Source organism: Scatophagus argus, chromosome 4 (genome assembly GCF_020382885.2).
Source record: "Scatophagus argus isolate fScaArg1 chromosome 4, fScaArg1.pri, whole genome shotgun sequence".
Taxonomy (NCBI): Eukaryota; Metazoa; Chordata; class Actinopteri; family Scatophagidae; genus Scatophagus; species Scatophagus argus.
Window position 1 is genome coordinate 4,492,202 of NC_058496.1, and position 12,371 is coordinate 4,504,572.

Here is a 12,371-nt window from a genome sequence, read left to right on the forward strand (position 1 = left end):
AACATTCTTTCTCTTAAACGCACATGCAGCAACTACGCTTTACAGTTGACTTTTGTACTCACCTTGACTGCAGTTAAGGCATGCAAACACATGCCAGTTTAAATTTCACCTTTTATGCCTCCATGCCACGATATTCACTGACAGTGATAGCTAAAATAGTTAGTTCGGTCGTATTGTATTAAGACAAATTGAAATTGTTACTGGATTGTATTAGAGCCTTCATTGTCTTCTCAGACTTTGCTCGTATCTGCCCTTAAAGTTAACATGTTCCACATACAGGAGTTTAATCATGAAACTTAAAAGAGGTGGTAATCTATTCTTTGGCCCCAAACATTGCAGATGAGAAGACAGCTATTCTTGATGTGTTCACATATTTTATTATTATATCACTCACTCGCTTGTGGCACAAAAAAGGTGGACACTGTTTCCAGGTCAGTCAGGGTTGTCAGTTTTCCTCCAGGTTGGGTCACTTTGCCTTAAGCTTCTGTTCCATTAAAAGCTTTTTCCTCTGTAATTTATAGAACTGAGTTCAGTGGTGCACGTTTTTGATTAAAAAGGCAGTTCTCTTTCTGTTTAGTGTGATGCAACGTTCACACCTGATTTTTTTTGTTTGTTTGTTTTTGTTTGTTTTTTTTTAATAAATTTGCAATCAGTGGATTTTGCTCATTTTTTACTTGTTGAATTTGTGGTATTTATGGTACATTTGTCATAAATGAAGTCACAGTTGCATACAGTGCATACTCAAAATCTATCTTAGAATGACATATTAAGATGAGTTTTTAGTTGCAGCAACTGCAGCCACAGTCACAGCAGTGTATTTCAAGACTTTGTTTATTACTACTGGTTAATGGTGGCAGCTTTTGATTTTGCAGTGAGGAAAATCACTGCACTCACCAGGTAAAGTGACCACAAATGCAAAGCAAATGAAATTAAGTTCTCATTTGGTTACTAAAATGCCACTAAATTTACCTGATTTACTTTATTTGAACCATTTATTGTAGGTATGGAATAAACTAAACCAAACCAGACTGATGTGTCAGACTTACTATTAAGCAAACTGTTAAAGAAAAAGTGCATTGAGGAATGGATTTAAATGAAGGTTTGGTACATTTTAACAGCCAGTGCCTTTGAGAACTTTAAACTTTACCACAATGTGGCCAAAGTGTATTATATGAATAATGTACACTATGTAAGTGTATTTTTTGATGTATAAAAATAGAAAGTATAGAAAGAATGTTCAATTTCTTTGGGTGACTGTATAAACACTTTTCTCCCTTTTACCTTGGATTTCACCTCACTTTTACATTTACTTCAAAGGTAGGCTGTTATACAGTTTTCTTCAGTTCAATGATAGCAGCCCCTCCTTGACCTTTCCCTTCAAAATATCCAATAAACATACAAAATGTGTTTATTAGGGCGCTATAAGACACCTGAAAAACTCAAAGCAGAACCCTGAGCCAAGGCAGTTATTGGAGTCTGTGCAGTACCAGTACAAGCAGAGTCCCTGTGAAATGAATAGTTTGGACTTTCCCCCACTATAAAGTATCTTTCAAGGTCTGTCTGGAGGAGGACATAACTAGAGCCCACACTCCAGAGCATGCAGCTGTAATGTCTAACAACTTCCTCCATTTCTCCTCATCATATTCAGCTAATTTGAGCCTTGCCGTCTCTCTGTGGTGGTGTGTGCTCTATACATCTTCACCCACCATTCCCTCACATTTGCACTCCGTGCACTCTCACTCTGGAGGACCTATACACTGCCAGATAAGAGGAAATGAAGTCTCGTCTGCACAATTTGAAGCGCTGCTTTGAAGCTGAATGTGAAATAGCAGCTCCGCTCCTCTTCTGCTCCTCTCTGGCTGGTAAAATAAGGGCCCTCTCGTTAAAAGCACTTTACCTGTGCTCCTTCCATGGATCATTGCTCTCATTAAACAGATTTGGGGTTACATTCAAATCACAATTACTCCAAGCACTAACTGTTAATGGGCACAAGGGTTGAAAGCGTAAGAGAAATGTTTCTGACATTTCTTTTTATATCTCTCTTTGAGCTGGGATGAGACCACATCAGAAGGTGTAAGGTGAAGCATAAACTAACCTAAACCTGAATGGGGATTGATTTCAAATATGTGCAATACTGAACTTGTACCTGACATCACAGTTAAAAAAATTTAAACTTTACTCTAGGTTTAATCTCATGGTCTGCTGGAAACAGTTACTTATATAATGAATTTATTCTTAAGATACTGAACTGTATTTTCTCTCCAGACTGAACTAGTAACTGGAGCACCTTCTTGACCTTTCAGTACTAGAGTAAGTTCTTCTGTACCTGAATATGCGGTAGTAGACATTACTCTGTGCGTGTCTGGGGAGTGTTGTATATGTACCAGAGTGTCGAGAACACCCCCGAGTCCTACTGCTCAATGCTAAGAAGAGTGCAGGCAAGATACTTTCATCTGCTCACCACAGAGATCCTCCTGTGTCTGTGTGTGTGTGTGTGTGTGTGTGTGTGTGTGTGTGTGTGTGTTGGGGGGGGGCATAGATGTGTTTGTGTGTTTTTGTGTGTGGTGTTGGTCTCAATAGTAAAAGAAGGAGATATTTCACTTTGGGCTCTACAACACTGTTCTGTATTGCAGACATAGTAACTCTTCTAATTGTACACCTGATAATTTAGATTTAAAAAAATATTTAAATGATGGTTTACAATTTACATCAACTGTTCCTCTGATGAAGATTGTTTAGGGCTCACAGACTCATTGCGTCCTCTGAGAGTTTCTTTTAGTTTGTAACCTGCTGACTGCCTCAGGAAAGAGACCAATATGAAGTTTTTCATTAAAAAAAGAAATCAGTGTGTGCGTGTGTGTGTATGTGTGTTTCAGAAAAAAGGACAAATACAATTTTGCAATTGTGTTTGTTTGTGAGCATGCATGTGGTTGCACCTCACCGCCACTACACTGCATGTACTTGCGTCTGTTTTTACTGTATGTGTGGGGGCCTCTCCCAGTGACTGCCTAGGGCAACAGCACAGGATGTAATCCCATGTATGCCTCCAGTCTCTTAGCTGCCTGCGTAGATGTGGAGGAACGTTTTAGCCCCTGCAGTGTGCCGTAGGGCATAAGTGCTCACCCTTCTGTACTGCTAACAGACAGCAGCTGCCTGGTGCAGTTTCAGCACAGTTTCCTCCAGCTTTCACCATTTTTGTGTGACTTTCTCTGCACTCCTTGTCTGTGTGGCACAGTTCAATTTGCAGCAATGAGAAATGTCTTAAGGAGGGAGAAATTTGCTTTTGACAGCCAATATATTAAACCATGCACACAAATATGTATCAGTGTCTGGAGGTGAGGAGCACTCTTTTCCCTGAAAATCAAATCATCTACTTAATGTATGGCATTATCTTGAGTGGCACTTGGTTGTGCAAAAGCTAAGAAATATAGTGAGTAAAACATGCTTAAAGTGAAGCCAAATGTCATGCATTGAGTGAAAAAAAAGAGTGCAGACATCCTTTAGTACTCAATTCTGGCTCCATGACAGGCAATCAAATTTCATTTGACAAATGAATTCAAGGCAACAGTCTGACATGAATAGCTTTATTCAGGAGATGCATAGAAATCACATCGCTTCAAATAAACATCAAGGAGAATTATCCAGGCCTTTTTCTGTTCTTAAAATAGTTGAAACAGGTTTTTTGATAAAAACTAAAGCTACGCAAGCAAGATTTTTGTGTGAAAATGCACACCTAAATTTGGCCTAAATCACAAAGTGGGGCTGCATCATGGAAATAATCCCATCCTCCCTAACTGAGGTTCCATAGGTTTACCCAAAACGCATTTCACTGAAGCATTCACTATAAATATTTTATTCCATTGGGTGAATCTCTGGACTTTCCTTTATCTATTACATCTCTTATCATTTCTGCACTGTGTGAAATTAAAAGCAATCACATGACTGGTCTGCACAGCATCCATGTTGTAATGTGTGCTTTCTAGTTTCTGAAGCTTAAAATTTGAACATAAAGATACTGAGTAAACTGGCAGAAACACCTTCACCATCTGCATGATCAATATCAAGGTGTTGCTGAATTAATAAGATGGAAGAATTGCATTCTCCTGATATTGTCACTGGGGCTTTTGCCATTTTCATTAAAACCTGTCATAGCCTATTTCCTTTCTGACTATGTCCTTATCCTTTCAACTGGCTTATTGTTACCATGGCCTGACCCCCCACGGTGTTCATCGAGAGTTCTGATGAGGTTGTCGAGGAAGGCTGAAGGAGTGACAGGTGGTCCTGATGATAACTATCCATCCACCCCCTTCTATCTCACCACGGTGCAAGCTTCAACCACTGATCTAACCTCTGATGCCCACAGGTGCAACAGAACACAGCAGAAAGGTAGATCAATAGGTGTCATGATCGATAGGTCAGAATGAGGAATCACTGAAAGGTCAGTGAAATCGATACCCACATTTTTGCACTGCAACCCCTTTGCTGCTGCGTGTTGGTCATTAACTATGAAACCCTGCAGGATGCCAGCACCCCCTGCCTGCTTTTAGTAACATCAACTAATCCTAATTATTAGTTCCTCTCTGGCTGGAGGGGTATACCACGACATTTTCTTCATCTGTGTGATGTGTTATGTTATGATATCTGCCTGGCCCTTACACCCCTGACCCGTCTCTCTGTGAGACAGTTCCTCGTTAGGAGAAGTCAGCTTGCCCCCTGCTGCATGTATCCGCTGCCATACAACCATCATTAGTGAGTGACAGTGCTGTATGTGGCTGCCACGTTGTAAGGTTCTTGGACCGGCATTCTTGAGATCCAGGAGGGCTGTCCTGGAGCTGTTTGGGGTCCAGATCATGAATCTTACACCACTCAGCCTAGACCAATCTTGGTCTGCCATAGAGCTTAGCAAGACATCACCTAAGCTCTCAGCTCTGTAGGGGAAGAGGAAAGGATCACCCAGTTGAGCCAAATCTGATTTTCACCTCTGTCTTGACTGGTGTCAAACTATGATGGAGTTTTGACTGGCTTGACAAATGCATTGTCATGGGGGTGAGAAAATGGATGTCAGGAGTCAGTTTAGGTAAGATTTTGTGTCTTTCCTCTCTGTGTTTTTTTGGGATCTTACAGCTCAGCTTTTGTCTCTTTACCTATGAGAACTTCTGGGGTTAACAATCAGAAGTTTGTTATTTTTATTGGCTGTTTCTCTTCTCTTGCCAATCAGAACTTCTCACAATAGGGGAGAAAATGACTTTGTGCTTCTACCCCCCCTCGATGAGCAGTGACCGCAAACACACTCCTCTTTGGGCAGCCACGTCAGTTTGTGCCTTCCTGTTTCTACTGCAAGTCCGCGACAACTGAGTTTCTGGTCAGGTTCAGTCTTTGTTCTATGTCTGACACAGTGGAAATATTTAGTCATTTAGAGTCTCTCTAAACTGTCTCTCTCTCTCTCTCTCTCTCTCTCTCTCTCTCTCTCTCTCTCTCTCTCTCTCTCTCTCTCTCTCTCTCTCTCTTAACTCAACCGGTCAAGGCAGATGGGTGAATAGGTAGCTTGTTTCTGTTTGTTTAAACTGTTTTTCCACTGTACTGTTGGCAAGTCAAGTAAATTAAAGAGCGTGATCTCGACCTGCTCTGTATGAAAAGCGTCATGAAAAACTTGTTATTTGGCACTATATGGAAAAAAATGACTTGATTTGACAGTCGAATGTCCAAGCTTCACTGTGTGGGATGTTGTATAAGCAGAGTCTGACACTATGAGGCTGTTTTCACATTCCTTGCTGAAAGTGTAAATCTCACCATCACAAGTTTGCACGTCCTTCTCCAATATTCAGCATACAAAAGTGTGATGTGGAAACTTGAAAGTTCCAGTGCACATACACTGAGAATATTTAAACTTGTGAAATTAAAGATATTTGCATATTCATACATTCTGGATTTTTCGATCAGGCCAAAGAAATAGGTTCCATTTTAAGGGTTTTAACGTGGTTAAAAAAAAACATGTCTGACCCACATAAGAGGATTTTTATGTCTGCCTTAATACATGTGTGGAGAAGATCTTTTATAATCTTACACCAGGTGATCATATGACACATCAAAGAAGAGCACAGATGTGAATAACCTTAATGGCCTGTGAGTTTGTGTGGAAATTATTCTACGATACAAATTCAACAAATTGAAAACCAGATACTGACATGCATGTTCAGTGATGGAAAAAATCATGCCTGTGCCATGGCCAAGCATCTACACAGCTTTTTTCTGACCCTCTAAACCCCTTTTTGTCCAGCACTTCTTCAGTGAAATGGCATTAGCATAACTCTCCAGCCCATAGAGGTAATGATGGCGTGAAATTATGGCTGCCTCAGCAGACCTTATTCCCCTCTCTGCTCTCCCTCCCTCTGGGTCCAAGGCCCTAGCCTTCGACTGAGACCATCTCCCATGTCTTCCCTCTCTCCTTCTCCTTTGCTTCCACGTTCCATTCAAAGGGAATGTGTAACTGAATTTGAAATTGAGTGCCCTTCTTTCAAGGACCACAGCTAATGAGACGTTTTGCCTTGAAATCTAGGCTGGATGGAGGGAGACCCTGATGGGTGGAGATGATAGCTGCCCTGTACGTCAGGTGTAAGATGGTCCAGATCACTCACCGCTGAGAAGGAAAAAGGTGGTTTCTATAGGGGTGAGAAATAAGGATAAGCCTTTATAGAATGAGCACCCTTCGCCAGGTCACCTGGGGCTGCAATTGTGAGTCCAAGAGCCGACCTGAAATAGTACGCCTGTGTGATCTGCATCTATGTGCAAAGAGAAGACCGACACCAACCAGGCCTCCCCCTTTTGCATACATGTATTAGGAGCTGTATTGAAAAAAAAGAAGCCCATAAGGGTCTAGAGAGAGATAGGAGGCGACAATTAGATTGAGATGGAAGAAAGTACACTGGAGTGGGTCAGAGTGAGTTGAGGAAGGATGGGGTGTGGAGAGATGGAGAACAGAGTCAAAGAGATGGAAAGGGGGTCGGGCCCATAGAAACAGGTATACTTGACAGTTTGCGGTCCGGGGATCATCCGTGAGACGCCGCATGGGTGCAATGATGAAAGGAATCGAGAGCTTTGCGTCCTAGGGGTTCTCCCTTTAATCAGGGGCCCCAAGGAGAGAACCTTGCAGCCTATGGGCCCCTGGCCGCTGCTAGCCACTGTCATGCTAATGAAAGAGGCTCAGGGTGTGAATGGAGAGGCTAGCTTGTTACCAGCGTGCTAATTAATGCATGCAGCAGGGGTGTGTGTGCGCGAGTGAGGGTTTTATGCATTTTAATGAAGTGTCTGTGTACGTGTGAGTGTGTGTATGCATGTCAGGATGACAGGGATTTGAGGCATCTAGTGAGACGGATATGCGACCAGTTTTAAAAATAGGGGCTCAAGAGTGCAGAACACAACAGATGCATCTGGGAACAGTATGGAAATAATTTTTTGGGAATTACCTCAAGTTGAGATTGCTCAAGTCCGCCTCCATCTTACTGCTGTATAATAAGATACTCTTAAAAACACCCCAAGTGCACCACTAGCCTGCATTAACTAACTCAAAACAAAGTGTGCAGATTGCGTATATTTTTTGTTATTAACAAAAACCGATCAAGAACTGTGCTAAATCAATATTATTATTACCTGTATTATCTAAGAATCTCGAGAATCTAGCTGCAGGCTCTACTGTCTCAGTGTGGTGGAAACAAACCTGTCTGATTCACTTTCTCACAACCAGCTACATGTTGACTCCTGTTTATTGGCGCTCCTGTGCTTGTCATGCCCCAGACTATATGACAAAAAATTATTATTGCAGATCTTTTAAGGGTCTCAGCCCAGACAAACCTTTCTGTCTACCCGGCGTTCCCACAGACGAATGGATGGGGCGACTTGTGGATGGCCATAGACACAGCATATGGCCCTGGGCAGCAGCATTGTCTCAGCTGTTTGGCTAAGAAAGGAAGAAAAACCCCGCATTGTTGCACGTGTCACTCACACAAGACGTAGGGGCGTGTGTCAGAGCAAAGGGAATGTCATCAAAGTGCGTGACCTTTTAATTTGCTGGTGGCCTCTCCCACAGTCCTCTGTGGCGGCAGTACATGCCCCATTCTGTGATATGGGCCTCTATCAATCTCTTTGGTATCGACAAGGGACACGTTTACTAGGATCAGTTTGAATGATGTCACCGAGGAGGAAAATAAGTTGCAAGTTTGATTTAAAAAAAAATGCTGATATGTATAAAACTATTTTAAACTAAATTAGGTTAAATGCTGCGAGGTTACGGCCTGTGAGAGAATTACCACAAGGCCTGAAATATGAAATTGTCATCTTTGAAGAATTTAAATTATTTTCTAGAGCATCTACATGAATTTCTCAGAGGATGTGACCCAGTGTAGATGTGATACACTGCTCTACTTTTCCCCATCAATCAGTTTATGTGCAGTTTTGAATAGCCACTTGGAGTTTTGAGCAGCTTTAAGGTTATGTTATCCTCAAAGGCTTCAACAAAGCCAAACTTTCATTCATTTTATTGAACATCGGAGTAATATTAACATATAAATTATTTGTTTTTGGCAACACCCTCCATGCATTTCCAATCTGTCCACATTTACTTTTGTGTGAAACTGTGTATAACAGAACATACTGTAGGTGACTGTCTTGTATCACGAGTGTTACATCTTATGTTTTGTTCCAACAGCACTGTCGCCCATATCCAATCCCACCCCCAGCCTTGTCCACCCTGTAAAGTGCCATTATAAAAATGTCAAGGGGTCCCTCTCCCTCTTCCTGCCTGTCAAAATCATGTGCCATTATGCAAATCAATGTGCGAACACACTCTAAAAGATTTACATAGGCTATATGGGCTATAGGCAATGATGAATTCAGATGATTACAGAATTAATCCTAGAGATACATATTGCATATGTACATTTATGAAAATTAGGGAATATTTTACATTTGCCCTTGAAGGTTAACACATTATCATTGCATTAACGTGTATGTGACAGCTGTGGCTCAGGAGGGAGAGCAGGTCGCGCACCGATCACAGCGTTGGCGGTTCGATCTCTGTGGCTCCTCCCGTCCACATGTTGAAGAGTCTTTGGGCAAGTTGCTCCCGATGTGCAGGACAGCCCCTTGCATTGCAGCTCTGTTGCCATCAGTGTGTGTGTGTGTGTGTGTGTGTGTGTGTGTGTGTATGAATGGGTGACGGTTTAGGTAGAAACCATTATATAGTTGCAGACCATTAACCATCATTTTTAACAACTTAATTGTTTTCTTTTTCACCTAAAGGATAATTGCTGTAAACAAAAATTTCACATTTCTTAAATCTCACATTTGTGTTTACAGTATTCCTCCATTTTCTTCAGCTCAAGAAGAAGCAACTGTTCACTGTTAATTTTTCAATGTAAGTAAAACTGTCCTCAAAAAAGGCATAGCTTTAAAGATTGCAAAATCTATAGCTTTTTAAATCAAAATTTTAAGCAAAGAGACATATGAAAAAAATCCACATCTGTTTGGCCTTCAGTCAAATGCAAGGCAGTCAGATGCATGCTCAAATTTGAATATATTCTTCAAGTTAAGAGGATTTTCATCCATTGATAGTTTTTATTGAAGAGATCATACTAAATGGTCCAATGCCACCACGCTTTTAAATTGGGTTTAAAATGATTTTCTCAGTGTCTATTAGATAGAAGTGCATATGTGATTTTATCCTTTTACATTTCTTAACTCTTTCCTCTATGGCTGGTCTTAAATGTCTGCGTTTGAATTGCAGCGTCTGGAGTGGTTATGCAGCTTTGCAGAAATGGAAATAGTGTGCACGAGAAAAGAGGGATGGAGAGACATAAGGAAATATGTAATTTTTGGTGGAAAGCTTGAATGTGCTTGAAGTGGAGGTCAGCCCTATAATGTAACCATTTTGAGGGAGAATCATTAAAGCCATTTACCATGACTTTCACTGTGCTGCTTCTTAAGTAATGACAGAGGTCTGCCTATTGAGGGCAAGTGAAAAGAGTTATGTGTATCCTTCTGCTGCACCTGTCCTATACAGAACGTTTCACTGCCGGAAATCATGAAAGGACAGATAACTTCACTGCTCTATGACACATCAGGGTATCCATTAGCTGCAGAAAGAGCATAAGAGACAGGAAGGCAGAGGGAAAGAAATAGAGATCAGGCCTTCTGTTTTGACAGCCCTGAACCAGATTGTTTGTTTCTCAGTGCAGAGGAGTCATGGATGTGGTTTGAGTGACAGTGAGTCCGATGTACACTGACATGTGGAGCTGCTTCACATTTCCTCTAATTGCTCCGCATTGCCCAAGCTTGGCACACATGTAGAGCATGGTAAGAGGCGCCTCTTTTTAGGTCGAAACAGAGGGTGCTGTGATTTGGCATACAAAGAGAAAAGGAGGCAGAAGGGGGGGGGGACAGGAGGAGGAGTGTAAGAGCTTGAAGAGGTGGTATTCTATTATTCCTGATAGACTACTTTGAAGGACAGAGAGGTGATGGCCTTGCTTGTACAACTCTGTGGCATAATAATGTCCTGCATTAAATCTCCGGCCAGTTAAAGCATAGATGTAGTGCCTGCACACCTGATATATGACATCAAGTGCATCCCACCAATCAGGTGTCAGTGATGCCAGCTGTACGTTTTGCGGAAACAAGCAAATGTAGAAACAAAGAATGTGGGGACGTGACAAGTACAATACACTGGCATACATAGCGTCAGTTTTGATTCATGGTGTGCTGAAAAGCACTGAGATTGGAGGAAATCCTTGCAAGGGAGGGAAAAAAGCTTCTATCCTCGCTGATGCTATTTTAATTAAATAGTTGCTAGGTTACATCGTGCAGAACGACAGGGGTGGGTGGTGTGGCACAGGCGCCCGGGCGAGTGGAATGGTGTGTGTGTGTGTGTGTGCGTGTGGTGTGTGTGAGGGGACATGTCCCTGAACAATGAAAGCACATCCCTTTTTTCCACACCCAATCTATAATAAGGATTTCAAATGTGAGACATATTGACATGAAATACAGTGAGAGCGATTTTACACTCTCTAAAACTCTCTCTAGCTCTCTCCCTCTCTTCCCATATTCATCTGCCTTTTTTCATTTTTCTCTCACAGATCAGAGGGTGGTGGGGGGGAGCCCCCTTTCATCTCTGTGACAGCGTTTTTCACCTCCACTGGTGACTTACTGAGCACTAGTGCTCCTATTGCACCCTGGGATGCCAGACGGTGGAGAATGCCACGGGCCTGTGTGCCCTGGCAACCGCCCCTGCTTCAGATACCCCCCTCCCCAACACACACACACACACACACACACACAGACCTCCTTCGCCGTCCTTTAGCTCTCCACTCCGTGGCTCCATCCAGGACTCTGACCACACAGAAACCCAGACAGGGCACTGATGGATGGGGCTGGAGACAGCAGAGAGTCCCTTGATGTTGGAAATAAATCTGACAGGCCCTACTGGATAAGGCCAAGCATAATCTTTCTCATTGACTTCAGGCCGAAATGTGTGTGTGTGTGTGTGTGCGTGTGTGTATGGGTTTGTCCTTTTTTCCACACCCTTTTCTTTATTTTCACCCTCCCTCATCTCTACCTCAGCCCTTCTTTCTTCTTCCCCTTCTTCCCTCTATGCCAGCAGAGATAATGCTATAATTTACAGCTATGCATTGTAGAAGATGAATGATAGTTGCTTTTCTTGTTTAATATGCATTCGCCACTATCAGATAATAGTCTTTTTGTAGGAAGAATAAAAGAAATACCTTCAAAAGGATTTGAGCTTTTTTATGTTATATTCTCCCCTAATGTGCTAAAAGTGATATATAATTCTCAGTCTTTCATTAGAAACAAAATTGATAATGATGAAAGTGTGCTATGTTTTTTTCTTTAGCTGTTCATTTTTCATATTCTTGAGTGAAATATTACAGATGGAAAAAAAGTTAGCTTTCAGTTTTTATCCCCCAGTCTCCTGAGTGTATATGGAGCAGACTTAAAAAAATAAAGCATGAAAAACACACACACACACACACACACACACACACACACAAATAATTTTGTCTTTTGCAAAAACATCCACTATACAACATAAATATGTATTCCATGTCTCAGTCAAAAACAGCTATTTCTCTTTTTAGGTTCACTTCCAAGTCTCCCCAGCCAATAGTGTAGAAGAAGAGACCTGAACTGCAGTATGTGTGTGTGTTTCTGCATCAAGACAAGCTGGGACCTGATGTCCAGGGGCCACTTTCCCTCGGGACTTCCCTAAATGACTCCAGTTGCCTTCCTCGGCGGACGGCATGTGATCCAACAGGTCACAGCGAGAGGTCAGGGGTCATTTGAAGCAACATGGTGTCAATATGTGTCCT